Source organism: Hemicordylus capensis, chromosome 1 (assembly GCF_027244095.1).
Source record: "Hemicordylus capensis ecotype Gifberg chromosome 1, rHemCap1.1.pri, whole genome shotgun sequence".
Lineage (NCBI taxonomy): Eukaryota > Metazoa > Chordata > Lepidosauria > Squamata > Cordylidae > Hemicordylus > Hemicordylus capensis.
The window spans coordinates 345699327-345716908 of NC_069657.1; the positions used below are offsets into that span (position 1 = coordinate 345699327).

The 17582-nt window shown below is 43.2% G+C and overlaps 1 pseudogene; it reads left to right on the top strand.

The window, feature by feature from the left end:
• Nucleotides 1-9052: 9052 nt before the first annotated feature.
• Nucleotides 9053-9132, top strand: LOC128341324 (uncharacterized; annotated as a pseudogene).
• Nucleotides 9133-17582: the final 8450 nt, after the last annotated feature.

Sequence of the window (17582 nt, forward strand, 5' to 3'; positions counted from 1 at the left end):
GGAGAGAGATCTTGGGGTCGTGGTGGACAGCTCGTTGAAAGTGTCGACTCACTGTGTGGCAGCTGTGAAAAAGGCCAATTCCATGCTAGAGATCATTAGGAAGGGGATTGAAAATAAAACTGATAATATTATAATGCCCTTATACAAAACTATGGTGCGGCCATACCTGGAGTACTGCATACAATTCTGGTCACCACATCTAAAAAAGGACATTGTAGAACTGGAAAAGGTACAGAAGAGGGCAACCAAGATGATCAAGGACCTAGAACACCTTTCTTATGAATCTAGGCTACAACATCTGGGGCTATTTAGTTTAGAAAAAAGACGACTGAGGGGAGACATGATAGAGGTCTATAAAATCATGCATGGTATGGAGAAAGTGGATCGAGAGAAATTCTTCTCCCTCTCCCATAACACTAGAATCAGGGGTCATCCCATGAAATTGATTGCCAGGAAATCTAGGACCAGCAAACGGAAGTACTTTTTCACACAATGCATAATCAACTTGTGGAATTCTCTGCCACAAGATGTGGTGACAGCCAGCAACCTGGATGGCTTTAAGAGGGGTTTGGATATCTTCATGAAGGAGAGGTCTATTGACAGCTACTAGTCGGATGTCCTAGCCTCAGGGGAGGGGTGCCTCTGAGAACCAGTTGCAGGGGAGTAATGGCAGGAGAGAGGGCACGCCCTCAACTCCTGTCTGTGGCTTCCAGCAGCATCTGGTGGGCCACTGTGTGAAACGGGATGCTGGACTAGATGGGCCTTGGGCCTGATCCAGCAGGGCTGTTCTTATGTTCTTATGTAATGAAGCAGCTTGGTGGTTCAGACAATGCTTCAGTGTCTTCCCAAGCTAAACAAGTTGCAGGGAGAACAGCTGTTGGACAGCTATGTCCAAGCTTTAATCTTATTTATTTATTTATTTATTTATTATTTTACACAGTCAGACAGGCGTTATTGACTCGTTTGTTTTATCCAGACACCGAGTCCTTCCCAAGGACCTGGGATGGCTGAATTTTATTGTCAATGTTGTTGCTGTTATAGATATCATCGCAGAATATAGGCTGTTCCCAGTAAAGTTGCTTTTTGTAATTGGCTTGTGGTGATTTCTGTGGCCCCTATGGTGTTGCAGTGCTCTTCAAGGTCTTTTGGAGCTGCACCCAGGGCGCCAATGACCACTGGGATTATTTTGGTCTTTTTCTGCCACAGCCTTTCAATTTCAATTTGTAGATCTTTGTATTTGGTGATTTTTTTCTCTTTTTCTTCTATTCTGCTATCCCCTGGTATTGCTATGTCGATTATTTTAACTTGTTTTTCTTTCTTCTCGACTACAGTTATATCTGGTGTATTGTGTGGCAGATGTTTGTCTGTTTGTAGTCGGAAGTCCCATAATATTTTTGCATCTTCATTTTCTTCAACTTTTTCAAGTTGATGGTCCCACCAATTTTTGGCTACAGGTAGCTTGTATTTTTTGCAGATGTTCCAGTGTATCATCCCTGCTACCTTGTCATGCCTTTGTTTGTAGTCAGTCTGTGCGATCTTTTTACAACAGCTGATTAGGTGGTCCACGGTTTCATCTGCTTCTTTACAAAGGCGGCACTTGCTGTTTGTGGTTGATTTTTCGACTTTTGCTCTTATTGCATTTGTTCTTAGTGCCTGTTCTTGTGCAGCCAGTATTAAACCCTCTGTTTCTTTCTTCAAGTGGCCATTCTTAAGCCATTGCCAGGTCTTGGTGATGTCTGATTTTCCACTTATATTGTGCAAATATTGACCATGCAGGGGCTTATTTTTCCATTTTTCTGCTCGGTTCTTGATTTGTTCTTTCTCGTAGGCCTGCTTTGTTTCATTGGTGTTGAATAGTTTCTCGTTATTGACCATTTGAAGTGCATCTTCTTTACTGTCCTTGATATATTCTTCAAGGCCTCTTTTCTCCTCCTCTACTGTTTGATGGACTTGCAGCATTCCTTTTCCACCTGAGCTGCGAGGGAGGTATAGCCTATCGACATCACTGTGGGGGTGCAGAGCATAATTGATGGTCATTATTTTCCTGGTCTTACAATCTAGAGTCTCTAGCTCTGCCTGGGTCCAGTCTATCATTCCTGCAGTGTATCTGATAACAGGTATAGCCCAGGTGTTTATGGCTTGTATGGTGTTCCTGCCATTGAGTTTGGACTTGAGGATTTTTCTAACTCTCCTGATATATTCACTTCCTATTTTTCTTTTAACTTCACTGTGTGCAATGTTATCAGCCTGGATAATGCCCAAGTTTTTGTAATGTTCTTTCTCTTCCAGGTTCTTGATGTTGCTTCCATTGGGTAGTTCTAGTCCTTCTGTTTTTCTTATTTTTCCTCTGTTCATTATTACTGCAGCACACTTGTCTAGTCCAAACTCCATTGCTATATCGCTACTGAATATACGGACAGTGTTTAGCAGTGAATTGATTTCTGACTGGGACTTTCCATACAACTTCAGATCGTCCATGTACAGCAGATGGTTGATTTTACTGGATGTTTTAGATGTTTGGTATCCGAGGCCTGTTTTGTTTAGTATTTGTGAAAGTGGGGTCATGGCGATTACAAACAACAGAGGGGATAGTGAGTCCCCTTGGAAAATGCCTCTTCTAATCCTAACCTGTCCAAGTGTCTCGCCATTGATTGTTAACTGTGTACTCCACATGCTCATTGCTTTTTTTATAAATATCGGAATGTTTTTGCTGACACCAGTTGTTTCTAAACATTTTAGTATCCATGTGTGAGGCAATGAGTCGAAGGCTTTCTTGTAATCAATCCATGCAACACTTAGATTGGTTTTTCTTCTCTTGCAATTTTCTAAAATCATTTTGTCAATCAGCAGCTGGTCTTTTGTGCCTCTGGTGTTCGGGCAATTTCCTTTCTGTTCAACTGGAAGCTGTTAGTTAGTTAATAAGTGTTGCATTACTTTATCTGCTATTATTCCAGTTAATAATTTGAACATGGTTGGCAGGCAGGTATCAGTCTATAATTACTTGGAACTGCACCTGTTGCTGGGTCTTTCATGATGAGATGAGTTTTCCCAGTTAGCCATTGTTCAATATCACCTCCTTGCAAAATGTGATTGAACTATTTTGATCAGGGGCGTAGCAAGGTTGGAATGGGCCCAGAGACAAGATTTTAAAATGGGCCCCCCCCACTGAAAGTCCAGGGCCTCCGCACACCCCAGGCCCCCAAGGATTTAAGTCTGATATTCCAAAATAAGTATGCTGCCTGCAAATACATTTCACTGAATACACACACGCACACGTCACAATATATAGTGATATACATTGAGTACTATACATTTGTTTTACTTTTAATGCCTAGAACACACTAGAAAGATGAATGATTAAAATGGATCCCTCGCTGCAGATTAGCCAAGGAGACTTTCAACCATGCAGGGTGAGCCTATGTTTGTTTTCTCAGAATTCTGAACAAATTCAGTCAAGTTTGATTGCAGGAGGTTTTTCACAGGAGGCTTTTAAAGCCCTTTAACACACCTCTCCTCTGGAATAGAGGTGCTGCATTCACATGTTGGCCAGATGTACCCTGAAGTCCCTGCAAGTTATTGGGGAGCAGTTCACACACAAGAAAAATAAAATAAAATAAAAGCACAAGCCATGCTTCACAGTTCTCACTCAGACCTTCTGGGTTGCAAAACAACTTGAACATAAGTGCATTTATAAATGAATGAATGAATGAATGAATAAAATAAAATAAATATAACAATGTTTCTTCCAGAAGTTTTTGTAATTTTCTGCCATGAAACAAGCCACTTATAGGCCTTGTTAGATTTTTTTTTAAGCCAGCAAATTTTCCAAGCTGTTTAAAAATAAATAGTCAGAGACTTCTCAGTCTCTCCCCCCCCCCATATCCAAGCCCTATGGCAAGCAGATCCCTATATATCCGGGTGGGGAAGGTAACCACAAAAAGGAGTTCACACTCTACCTGGCAGCAAGGGGTCTTCTGCTGCAGAGAACAGTGGTGGCCACTCTGGCTGCCTCCTCCTTCCTGGCTGGCTTGGGCCCTACTCGAGTTCAGGCTTCACAGAGGCCTACACCAGACCTCTGTGGAAGCCCCGCCCACCCGCCGATCAGCTGAGAGGCGGGAGAAAAGGAGCTCTTTGCAGCTTGTCTGCTGCTGGATTGCCGGCCAGGAGAACAAGCTGGAGAGACGGCGAACAGGGCAAGTGGCTGAGGAGCCTTGGGGCTGGGCAGGGGGCAATGGGGAGTCACGTGAGGTGCCTCTGGGGGGCCCCTCCAGGCAGTGGGGCCCCCAGACAACTGTCTCCCCTTGCCCGATCGTTGTTACGCGCCTGATTTTGATAGTTGTTTATGAAGGCTTGTTAGGTGTTTAAGCCAAAAGCCATGCAGTTCATCGTCGCCTGGTGCAGTCCAATTTTTAATTTTCTTTGCTCTTTCACTTATTAATTCTGGTGTTATTATTAGCTCTTGCATTTGTTGGTTACATTTTTTGACCTCTTTCACCCAGCCTGCTTTTTTAATTATAATCTATTGGATTGTCCCATAATTTCCCCCAGAATTGCACTGTTTCTTCATTTGGTGTTTCTAAGTTTCTTGCAGTTTCTCCTTCTATGCTTTAGTAGAAACGTCTCTGATTCGACTGGAATTGGAGATTCTGCCTGTGTTGTGTAATTCTGGCTTCGTATCTGCTAATCTTCTTTGACACTGCTGTTATTTGCTGCTTTATTATTTCCAGGACTTCTCTAATCTTCCTTGAATCTAGGTGGTATTTTTGGATCAGATACTGTTTGGTGTTTTCATTCTTCAGCTTCTTGTCTTTCATATCTTTCACTTTACTAGCATCTGATCTAAGCCTGGAGATTTTATTTTCTAATCTAATCTTCCATTTAGGCGATGTACTACATTCTTTTTTTTACAGGTCCATTGATCTTATATCCGAGCTCTTGTGTTGTTGTTGCTGCACTGTACATCAATTGGTTTGTTTTTTGCAAATTCTTGGTTGTTATTTCTGCAAGTGCAGCATTGACATCTTTTAATGCCTGAGCAAGCTGTTTTTTGGCAACTGTTTTTAGAGCTGGAAGTCGAACCCTGGTGGTTGTTTGGTTCATGTTCTCAGTTATTTCTTGCTTTATTTCTTGTTGATTTTCTGTTAAACGGCATTTGGGTTTTTGAGGTAAAGGCAAAGGAGAGGCTGCCTGGTTTTGATTTTGAAACAGTTCAGCAACAGTGGCATCCTCTATTTCCAACACCTCCTCCACCTGCGCCTGAGCAACTTCTTCAGTTGGTGGTAATTCTTCTTCCAGATCTTGAGCCTGTGTTGCTCTTTGCAGCTCAACTTCTGTGAATACTTTATTTCTTATTATGAATCTTCTCTGATCTGCTAGCCTTTGTTCTGTTATTTCTGTATCTGGATGCTTCTCTTTCCAAATTTGGTACATTCTTTTTAAATAACCTCTTCTAGTTGGACTAGACTTGTAATAGCAGATCATTATTTCTTTGTTGGCATTTTTCATATATATTTTTCCAGTTAAGCGATGTTTCTTCCAGTAACCTTGCAGTCTCCAGCCCTGGTTGCTCAACTGAAGATCCTGAGTCCTGTTGCCCACTTGCCACCAGATGTCCAGGGATGCCAGCTCCTGGTGCGGTCCTTGTTGACCCGGGCAACGACCGATCTGGTATAGATTTATTAAAGTTACGTCTCACCATATTGTTGATGGGAGAGGCACTCTTCGTCTGGCTCCACTGGTGAGACCTGCCCAGTATGGTTGGACCTCTGGCATAGCTCTCACCTTCCTCAGAGCATGCAAGCCCCACAACCACGCCAAGGTAGTGCCTCACTGGGGGATGATGATGTTGATGATGATGATTGTTATTATTTTTCTATTTCTATACCGCCCTTCCAAAAATGGCTCAGGGTGGTTTACACAGAGAAATAACAAATAAATAAAAAGGATTCCTGTCCCCAAAGGGCTCAGAATCTATAAAGAAACATAAGATAGACATCAGCAACAGTCACTGGAGGTATTGTGCTGGGGGTGGATAGGGCCAGTTACTCGGCCCCTGCTAAATAAAGCAGAGGAGAGCTGGTCTTGTCATAGCAAGCATGACTTGTCCCCATAGCTAAGCAGAGTCTGCCACCATGTTAAAAGGTGCCTCTTTGCCAAGTTAGCCAGGTATCTTCACAGAATACAATGCACAATAAGCATACAATCCATCTTGGCCACAAACTACTCTTGCATTCATTGTTACAATTAATAACAGTTGCAATTATATGCAAATTGTATACCTTGATACTACCTTGGGACAGACCTGGGCACACTTGAGCCAGCAGAAGTAATGGAATTTTGCTGGAATTCAACAGGAGCGCCCATAATTGGTCAAGACATAAGACGATAACAAACTCTTCAACCCAGCTGCTAAAATGCCCACCAGAAAGAGTTGCCTTAAAATCATTTCACTTCCTGCCAAGCTGTCAAAATTATAGACAAACTACAATGCAGACGCTGACTACATTTGAAAAAGCAATGCTTCTGTCCCAACTGGTGCCAATGGGTGAATTCCTTCTCTTGAATTATGGCATCAGAGTTTTTTCTGAACTCCTATTACAACCCCTCTTTCCTGGGAGGATGTTTAATGGCCTGGAGATAAGTCAAAACAAAGCTTTTGCCTTACAGTAAACTTTCTAGACACTCCAAGACCCTACAGATTAACCCTTTGCTACCAGAAAGGCCTGAGCTAAAATCCATACAGAATGAATTTGCTGATTTAGCCAGACATTTCACTGAAGTGCAGAAGCAAGTAAGGCCCCTCCTAAACCTCATCGATTGCCAGGAGGTGGACTATCTCAAACCAAAACCATCCAACTACCCAATCACAGAACCTCACTTCAACGCAGACACATGTCCCCTAACAACCAAAGAGCCACAACCCAGCAGAAGTTGTCAGTCCACACTAATGATTTTACTTCTGGCAGTGATAGTGACAGTGAGGGGGACATTCTGGAGGCCCTCCCCCCCCCGGGTTGCTCTACAAAATGTGTCCCTCCTCCTGAACTTGTCCTGGAGAAGCCACCCACCAAGGTCGAGGTATCCAAGGAGGGCCTTGCCACTATGAACCCGGAGAGTAAGGAGCTTCCCTCCAGCTTCCAGGAATTCCCTGGCTGGGTCATGACCTGGCCATGCAGAGGCCCACTGGGCATGTGCAGCAGCCTCCAAAATGGCCACTGTAATGGGGTTGAGGCCTAGAATGGGCCAAAGAACACCTGAATGGGGTGATCTGTGGTAGAAGGGATGCTGGCAGGCAGAGGGAAAACCTCTGCGGACCCCTCCCCCCACGCAGCCTTGGAGAAGCCCCTGGAGGGAATAATATCAAAAACATATTTTTAAAAATAGTTTACAGACCACAACCCCTGAATGGCTGGGGGTGGGGTTCAGTCCAGGGTCAAGCCGATCCGGGGGTGGTTGGGTTCAGCCCCCAACTGTTGAACCAAACCGAACACTTCCATACCTGCTTATAATTAAAACTTACCTTTCTCCATAACAGCTGAAACCCTGGGTCAGAACCTTGTGTGCATAGCATAGTCTTTATTTTGGTCTTTGACCAGCATAACAGCAAAATAGATAAAAACAGTTCCTTGTGGGCTGAACTGGAAACTTACACTGCCGACTTTATCCCTTCAAACTCTAATGTACTTGTGGTGATGTGAGGAGAGTTCAGTGTTAGGCTGGGTCCTGATGAGCACACCCTTTACACTCAACACCAGTGCCTCCCACCCAACTTTGAGGCTCACAGATGTCTCCTCACCTGTCTCTCAAAGGACAGGAGGTTAAATTTTGCAGGTTGCTTCTTAGCTCAAGCATCCACCATACTTAACCTTTTCATCTTAAATGGCACACTTGAAAGTGATCACCCAGGCAAATTCACCTACATGTCTGGCTCGAGGATGAATGTTATCAACTACATAATTGTCTCTGGTGACCTGCTCCCATTTGTCGAGAGCCTAGAGATTATACCCGAAGTGCTCACCCCCTGATCGTGACATATTTCCACCCTGCTATATGTAGATGATGCAGCAATATTGTCAAGGACTCCCACTGGACTCAAAAGAGCAGAGGGCCCTAGCACAGTATGGCAAGGAAGACCTGCTGGGACTTAAAACCAAGATCTTGGGCCTTTGCCCAAAGGCCCAAGACCCATTCTTGGTGCATAGATGGACACAAGATTGAACAGGTTCCTTGCTTCAAATACCTGGGGATAGTCCCTCACTCCAATGGCACGAGGAAAGCTCATGGGGATCACATTGCTCAAAATGCACAGAGGAGCTTATCTGCCATCCTTAAATTCCTTCGGACAAGAGGTGGCCATTATATGGTCACCAGCAGCACTCAAACTATTTGAAGCCGAGCCACTAGCACAGCTTATCTATGGCATCCAGCTGTGCCCTTTTCCAATTACGCCCCATTGGATCTCGTGCAATCAAAATTTCTAAGAGCAGCCCTTCAAGTCCCAAGATAAGTCTAATACCACCTTGCGACTGGAGACAGGCTTGATGAAAGTGAAGACTAGAGTGCAGATGGCCATATTCAGCTACTGGCTTTGACTGTCTCTCTGCCCCTTTGCTCTTGCCCCCCTAACCTTGAGCGATGACTTCCAATCCAACTGGAAACAGACAATCACAACTAAAATATCATCCCTGGGCCTCCCCCTCCCCCGCCACATTTGACATGGCTACAATCAGGCCAAAGCTCTCATCAAACAGCTCATAACAGACACAAAGTGCCAGTCTGACTTAGGCAGGTCCGTACTTCCTTGTTAGTGAAAGACCCAGGTATGCAGTATGCAGGTCACCTGCCAGGCACCTCCCCTGTTATGGAGGAGGGGATGGGCAGACATATAGACACACATATATTTCTATACTGCCCCATCCAAAGGCTCTGGGCGGTGCACAAGAGGTAAAATACTACAACAAACAGTATTTAAAATAAAAAGGTTTATACAATATAACAATATAAATACAAATCTAAAACAGTTCAGAGCCATTTAAAACCGATTAAGCAATTAATTGTTTCTCGGCCTTTTGGCTAAGATCAAGTGTAGTATGCAATTAAGCAATTTCACATTAGAGTTTCTTCAAAACTCTTGGATGGATGCCATCTGCACCTGGTGATCTGTTAATTTTTAGTTTTTCGAGACAGTTTAGAACATCCTATTTGGTCACCACAAATTAGCCCAGTTCTTCAGGCTCCAAACTTGAGAAGCTCAGTTCCAGAGTGGGTATTTGGTCAGTATCCTGTGCTATGAAGACAGATGTAATACAGATGAAAGCATATCCTCCTCAACAATCCCTTTCAAGCCCTCATCTTCTAAGGGTATAATGCCTCCCTGGCAGGTTTTCTGCTTCTGATATATTTAAAGAAGTTTTTGTTATTCCCCTTGACACTTCTAGGTATATGTTCCTCAGACTCTCTTTTTGCATCCCTTATTGTCTCTTTGCATTTATTTTTCCAGAGTTATGTTCCTTTCTGTTTTCTTCATTTGGGCAGGACTTCCATTTTCTGAAGAAAGTCTTCTTCCCTTTTATATCTTCCCTGTCTCAACTTTAGCCATGCTGGCATCCTCCTGAACTGTCTCCCATGCAGCTAGCAAACAACTGCCCCACCTCCTGCCCCAATTTCTTAGTTGCTGTTCTGTGTCTCTCCCCCAAGACCCCATTGCCATCTGGAAGTGCCCCTTGCCATTCTGGGGTATCAATAATTGTGCTTGTGCATCACCATGTAGCTTGAGAGTTCTTGCAAAGGCAATGCCGCAAGTGGTATGAGGAAAGGGTTAAAATATCTTTGCCCTACCAAAGGCAGGCGATCAATGCCGAAAAGGCACAATTGTACTGAGCATGACCCCTCTAACATCGTAGCCAATGGCTGACACTTTACGGACGTGCTGACACCCTACAACAGTCTGGCGACACAAGTGGAACAGAGCTTGTCAGGTTTTGGAACTCTGTCATGAACAAGCACCCAAGAGAGAATATTTTAAATGGGGGAAAGAAATGGTTAAGCACACCTCCCATCCATTATTTTTGATAATACTCCTCTCTAAATTGTCCTTTTTGTCCCCAAAGCTTCTTTTGATAAAACTGGCTATCTGGCTTTTGTTGCATGCATATGAGCATAACATATAGTTAGGCCCACAAAGCATGAAAACTTTTACAGTTGGGGGAAAAAACACAACCAGCCATGTTATTTAGTGCAGCAAATAATTTTCTGAAGGCATACAGTAACCATTAATGGGATTAAGTCTGCTGTCCTGCATGTATTCATCCAGAATCCAGAAATAAACAGTTTAGTAAATTACTAGATGCAAGGAGGGTAGCTGGATAACTTTGTTGTCACACATTGCTTTTTGTACCATCTAACAATGCTTTCCAAAACTATTAGTCTGAGAGATTTTGTAGAAATCTTTGGAGACAAATATCCTTTTCTTTTTCTTTCTTTTTTCTTTTTGCTTTCTGGAAATTAATATCAAGAGATTTTACAATATGGAGCCTAGACAGGAAATTGCTATGTCCTTTTGGTGAAAATGTATCATGTAGTTCATTACATCCATCATGTACAATGCCCAGTTCGTGGAAAATTTGTTTTCTGTAACTCTGATAAAGGCAAGATCTATAGGCCTTTTGTTGTGATGAGGTGAGCCATTTCAGCTAGGATGTTTCTCACACATTTTCTCTGGATAGGGGCTCTCTTATAACCCTGATAGAGTGAAAACACATTAAACCCATCAGGAGCTTGTCTGCAGCATGTCCAAGATAAGCATCATATAAAGGACTTTGCCAGTTCCTGGTCTGCTTCTTCTGCAAAACAATGCCTTCCTTTTATCCATTTGCTTCAATTGTTTGTTTTGCTTCCCTTTAAGAATCTTCTGTGTGGTACCTGCCGCTCCCCAAGGCATTTTCTTTCCATTAACTCCTTATTGATTTTCATTTATGTGTACAGATAACAGCATATACATTAACTGAAAGCATCAGCCGAGGAAAAGTTCAGACTTCAAATGAGTTCCATCTTGGTGACAGTGCATTAGCATCTGAATGTTAATCACAACCAGAGACCGGCATATTTACAGGCACACAGTGACATATGGTTTTGTATATCGTGCAGTGAAGTGTGTTAAGTCACATCCACTGTAGAAGGCTACTCATTCATTAGATGTCCAAAGTCTCTCTCTCTCTCACGCACATGCTGTAGCCATGTAAAACGGGTCAAAGGGAGAGGAACCACTGCTGCTGCATCCCTCACCTGTGTGCCACCTCTCACGCTTACAGCAGGGCTCCTCTGAAGAGGGCAGAGCCCTATCCATGATGGTGGGCACCCCCAGACATCACAGGTAGGGCTCTGCACTCTTCAGACGAGCCATGCTATAAGTGAGAATGGCAGGGCACTCAGGTGACTGATGTGGCAGGAGTGGAACTCCCCCCTTCACCCTGCTATACACAGCTACAGTGAGGCTTTTGGATAACTTATGAATCAGGCTTCACTCCCCTGCAAATATTAACGGGTTTTTGGAACTTCTTGTAGTGGGAGAAGTCTTTGAAAATGAAGATAGCATTCACAAGTTTCTTTGATCATGCTGACGGTTGAGTGGCCTCCATGTAGTGTCTTTGTTACAACACTCTGTAATGTGCAATGTGCTACTTTCCTTGTGGATATGCCCTGTCTTATGTGAACCTGCCAGTTGTTTATAAGGTCTCTGTGCCTACTGGCAAGTGTGGAAATAGAACATTCATTTGTGCTTCACATCCATATGCCCTCACCTTGGGCATATGAGAGACTAGTACTATTTCTATCGATCTATCACTTGTTGTTGATAAATAATCTGTACCCACTAGCTCAAAAATCAAAGCATTCATAGCTTAAATTGACTGTATATAGAGATCACAGCAGCCATTTCTGTGACAGCAGCTGCAATTTTGGCACCAAACAGCTTAAATCTGGTGTCATTTTCCAGGTGTAAGTCTGCTGGTGGACACATTGTGCGGCCCTGGAAGTTTCCCAGCCGAATACCTGCCTTTCTGCTCAACCGCTCCCCCTCTAAATCTGTGGCATCCTCTGTGAACATCTAATCTTGGGTGGAAGCACTGTTTCTGAGCTAGTCCAAAATGATGCACCACTATCTAGATTTGTTCTGAAAGACACTCCTGCTTGCTAGATTTGTGTTAGTCACTCTGGACTCCCTCTACTGGACATATAGTTGCCTGCTTCCCCAACTACTAGAGAAGGAAAGGCATCCCATGGCTTCATGGTAGAAGCATTTCCGCCATGCTTTCTGGCTGCCTGAAATCACAGGGAAGTGCTCGCTTGGGCTCTATGGAGCTTGAGGCCACGCCCCCTTTGCATGCATCAAAAAACGCTGCCTGAAAGATGGGCAGGTGCTCGCTCATGAGCAGGGAGGGGATTTCTCTTGTGTGTGCATGATGTCATGTGCACAGAATGTTGTCAGAGGGGCTGCAGGGCGGGGCCAGACCAAGGCTGCCTGAGCCTGAGTTACACTAACTTTCCCCCTTGTGAGTATAATCACATGAATGGCAGAGTTGAGACCATGGCTGCATTGTACCAGGTGTGTGTGTGTGTGTGTGTGTGTGTGTGTGTAATGTCTCCGAGGGAGGGGGCCCCTGCCAGCTGGATAAGAGCTAACTCTTTGTTCTTCCCCTAATGCTTATCTGAAGAAGAAGAAGATGGAGAGGACAGGGGCCCATAGTTGCTTTTTGTCCCAGGACCCACTCCAACTTTGCCATGTCCCTGGCTGAACATATGGGGAAACACTGTGCAAAATAGTGTGCTCTCACCATACAGACATAATGCTCTCACTGTACACATAGCACAGAGACTGTGGTGAAGAGGAAAGAGTTTATCTTATGAGCCATAGGGAAAGATATAGTTTCTAAGGTCTGATGTGCTCAATCCATTTAAAGAGTCAGAGCAGTATCTAGAACTGTACTCAAAATGCTGCAAAAAGCCAACGAGGCTGTTCTCGTGCACAGGCAAAATCGGGCTACTGAAACCAAGCCCTGTCTTGCCTGCAATTGAGAACCGGCGGGATCATGCCTGATCCTGGCAGTGCCTTGGTGGCAAACCTGCTATGTCAGCCACCCTCTTAAATGGGATTAAGAGAGCAAGCACTCTCTTAATCCCACTTTTCTGTTCGTCAGCCAGCCCCGGCTGCTTACAGCCAGGGCTGGGAGACTGCGGGGCTTCCAGCTGATGTCGGGGGAGTCCCCATAATACACCACGCACTTGTGCACGGTGCATTATGTGAGTTTGCGGGGGGGGGCAATGCCTCCTGGCACCCCAACCCTCCGCGCTGCCAGAGAAGGCAGCTGCACGCATGGTGCATGATCTCTGCACCCAGACCAACAGAGTGGATTGTCTGTGAGGGAAGTATGCTTTTTGAGGTTCCCTCCTGTGCCCCTTCAAGCCCTTTTTCACGGATCATGAGAAAGGAGGACTCAATGTGTATTTGTGAGCACTTGTGTGATATAATCCTAGGTACTCGGATCACACACTATAGACCTGATACACAGGGCCCCAAAACAAATTACTATTTAAACCGTAGCACACTTGCAAAGCTCATGCTTAAAGTAATGTCAAGTTTAACCCTTAAGGTCAAACCTGACATTACTTTAATTCATTTTACTTTACTTTACTTATTTCACTTTATTTATTTCAGTTTTTAGAACCTTTGCAAGAAGGATTTGTGATGAAAAATAGATGGAGCAGGAAGTGTAAAATGAAATTCAGACACATATGGTGTTTTCTAATACATTGTGTGGCAATTGTGTGTTAAAATTCACATATCCTAACAAATTCATAGCCATCCAGCACATGTGGAGGCTGCCTCTTGCCTACTGTGAGATTATTAAGAGGCTATGCAGGTACATTATTTGTGCTGTTTTAAGAAAATGGTGGACAGCAAGCAAAACGTTTTCCGTGCTCCTTGTACCTGTTAATAGTAATATAACTTAGATACTGTAGTAACTAAGGAAGATTCCATTTTGCAGTTATGTCAGCACAACCTGTTTCCTCTGAACTGTTTTTAGGGTGTTTTCTCTTTGAAGAATACACAGCAGCAACACTTCAATGGGGAACCACTTGTTTCAACCTGAAGTACATGAACCTGTATTTACTGGTTCTTGATTCGACCTCATAATTTTGTTCAATATAATCCAATACTCAGATAGGCATTCATGTGTTTGTAGGTCACCAGGGATAGTTTGTAGGGATACCAGGGTGATGCTTGGATCCAAGAGCACTCTCAAGCTGCATACTTGTTCGTTCTGGGGAAGTGCAACCCCATCCAGAGAGGAAGATCTATCACATCCCTCGAAGTATGACCACTTACCATGAGTACCTCCATCTTGTTTGGATTCAGTTTCAATTTATTATCCCTCATCCAGTCCATTACTTCCCATAGGCAGGCATTTAGGGGGTTTATGCCATTTCCTGATATTTATGTCATGGCTGTCATCAGCATATTGATAACACCCTGCTCCAAATCCCCTGATGATCTCACCCAGTGGTTTCATGTAGCAGTTAAAAAGCATCGGAGATAGGACGGAGCCATGAGAGACACCATACAATAGCTTTCATTTCAGAGAACAACTATCTTCTAGTGAAACCATCTAGGATCTACCCAAAAGATAGGAATGGAAACACTGGAAAACAGTACCACCTATTCCCAGATCCCTCAAATGATCCAAAAGGATACCATGGCAGGACGGTAGTACTGAAAGCTGCAGAAAGGTCCAAAAGAACCAACAGAGTTACACTTTTCCTTTTTCAGGCCGACCAAGGCTATCTCAGCTCCATAGCCTGCTCTAAAGCTGGTTTGAAATGGATATAGATAATCGATCTAGATAATCAGCAACTTTCAAAACTACTTGGAGTTGATCAGCCACCACCCTCTCAATTACCTTGCCCACCCAAGGGATATTGGAGATGGGTCTACAATTATCCATCTTTGAGGGCTCTAGCTCAGACTTCTTAAGCAAAGTTCTCACAGCTGCCTCCTTCAGACATGGAGGCATCCTGCCCTCCCTCAGTGAGGTATTTATGATGTCAGTTAGGCCATCTCTAACAACCTCACTGCTAAATGTTCTAAGCCATGTTGGGCATGGATTCAGAGGACAAGTCATAGGCCAAACACCTCCAAGGAGTTTGTCCATCCTCAGGAGTCACAAATTGAAACGGATCCAATCTAATTGAACCAGAGGAGTTACCGGACACCTCTTCAATTGACCCGCCATAACCATGGTGTCCAAGTCAGATTTTATTTGCAAAAAGTTGTTAAAAGCATCACAGCAGAATGATGAAAAATCCAAATCTAAGTTCAGAAAGGAGAAATTAGAATTTCAATTTCTAAAAATTCACACTTCTTCTGATAGCTACAGCTTCTGAAGCCTGGCGTTTGTTCTGTATGCTTTGCACCAAAATGCTTGCACATCTGGTTTGTTTGTATAAGTTTTGTGCACCTTTTCCTCTCCAGATATCATTGTCAGCATACAGTATTATTTCATCTAAATTGTGTGATCCTCAAAGAAAGAAACATTTCATATTGAAAGGCTTGCTCTGGGATTGAGATGAATTCCCTTTTCTCTGATTCATTGGAACTACACATACAATTGTGCATACAAACAAGGTCCAGATTGATTGTGAGCAGAGAAATTTAATGCAGCATGTTTGAAACAATATGATTCCTGATTTCATTTTGTCCTCCCTATTTTGGTATATATCCTTTACCACTTTCCTAGATTCTCTCATAGGTGTCTGTTTGGGAGAATTACCAATAAATCCTGTAGATTAAGTTGTTTTGCTTCCTGAAAAGACTAAAAAAAGGAACTGAAGTTCTTTTACATTGAAGCTGACATATGGATGTCTATGGGTGGGAGAAGGAAGAGGGAGTGTTTCATCCTTTGCATTTTATATTCCTAACAATTCTAAAATTGAAATTGAAATTTCTTGAAATGTCTTTGACAGGCATATGTTAATAAGAAGTCATGCCCGTTTCAAACTTGATACCTGGCATTCCACAGCTAAGCAAAATAATACATTCTGTGTAAAGGATCTGAAATTCAGGTTTGGGACATGGCTTACATCTGTTTTAATGTACAGTATACTCCTCTACAGCTTTATACATTAAAGCTTTGGAATTATTATATTGTTATAAACTTGTGGATCATTAGCTGGATGGCAAATTATTTTGTAAGTTCAGTACTAGCTGAGGGTCCAGGATGCCAGGAGATGTCTCTCAATCAAGTATTGATGGTTTTTCCTCTCAGAATAAGGCAAAGAGATATCAGTCATGCAGGTCTGAATGTGAGGTTACATAATCCACTCCTTTTACCCCTCTTGACTTCCCTGCCTCTTGTTCTGAGAAGTGAGTGGCAGTGAATAAATGGCAGGCAGGCAGACAAGGAAAGATTCAGAGACAGAGAGAGGGAGAAGGAGAGGGAGAAGATTTTAGGAACTAGAACGGGGTGGGGGATGCCAGGTAGAAACCTGAAGCAACTTAGGATGAAGAACTTTCTAATGTAACTTGTTCCTGACTTTTAGGAATGTTCTGCTATCTTCCAACTTCTTCCAATGTTCACCTTGTACATTTGTGTAAATAAACTAAATATTACAAAGAACTTTCCAGTGATTGCTTATTCCAAGGTAAACTGTATTCTAAGGTGTGCCACAAACTCCTGGAATTTCTTTCTCACTATTTGGAGAAGTGGGTCAACTGAGGCAGCATAACAATACTATAAAATGCAGTCAAGTACCCAAAAGGGCACAGCACAGGACACTGCAGCCCTCTTTTTACAACACAAGGTGTGGGGAGGTGGATGTGTCAATGATATTAAGATGAAGGAGAGTAACAGACCATCTCCCTACTCCCAAGAGATATTTCTGCAGATTCCCTTGCTTTGGCAAATTGTATTTTATTATGTGCCTCATTTGCTTTTTGAAATTGGCTATTAGGGAGAGTTGAGTTCATATCAAGTATCACAAGGATGTAAAAGTTAGCAAGATTTAGCATAGCAAATCTTGCCATTTCACTGGAACATCAGGCTGTCACAGTCTCCAGTTTCAAAATCTATATTCTTTCACCTTGCATGCAGTTACAGTTAACCCAATGATGTTAGTGCAGAATTCCAGAGTTCCAGCCAAGTGATAACCTTTCAAATTTCCAGGTATCTTGAGAGAAGGGGGAAATGTTCTCTGAATAGTGTCAACTATAAAAACCAAAATTGTAGCACTTGGGCCAATATGCAAGGTTTGCCCCGGAAGGCAACTCAGGTCTTAATTCTAAGTGTGTGCAAACTGACCACCCTTGCCTAGAAGTGTTCTGTGCATGCTCAATTCAAAGACACTTTCTATATATTACTTCATATACTTAGTTTTTTAAAAAGCATGTGGTCAAAGATGTGAGATGATGCCTTTCAGCACCTTCCTATATTGCTGCTGCCCGATATAGTACCAGCGGGGAATTGAACCGGAAACCTTCTGCTTGTTAGTCAAGCATTTCCCCACTGCACCACTGCTTTGTCCTTTCTCCA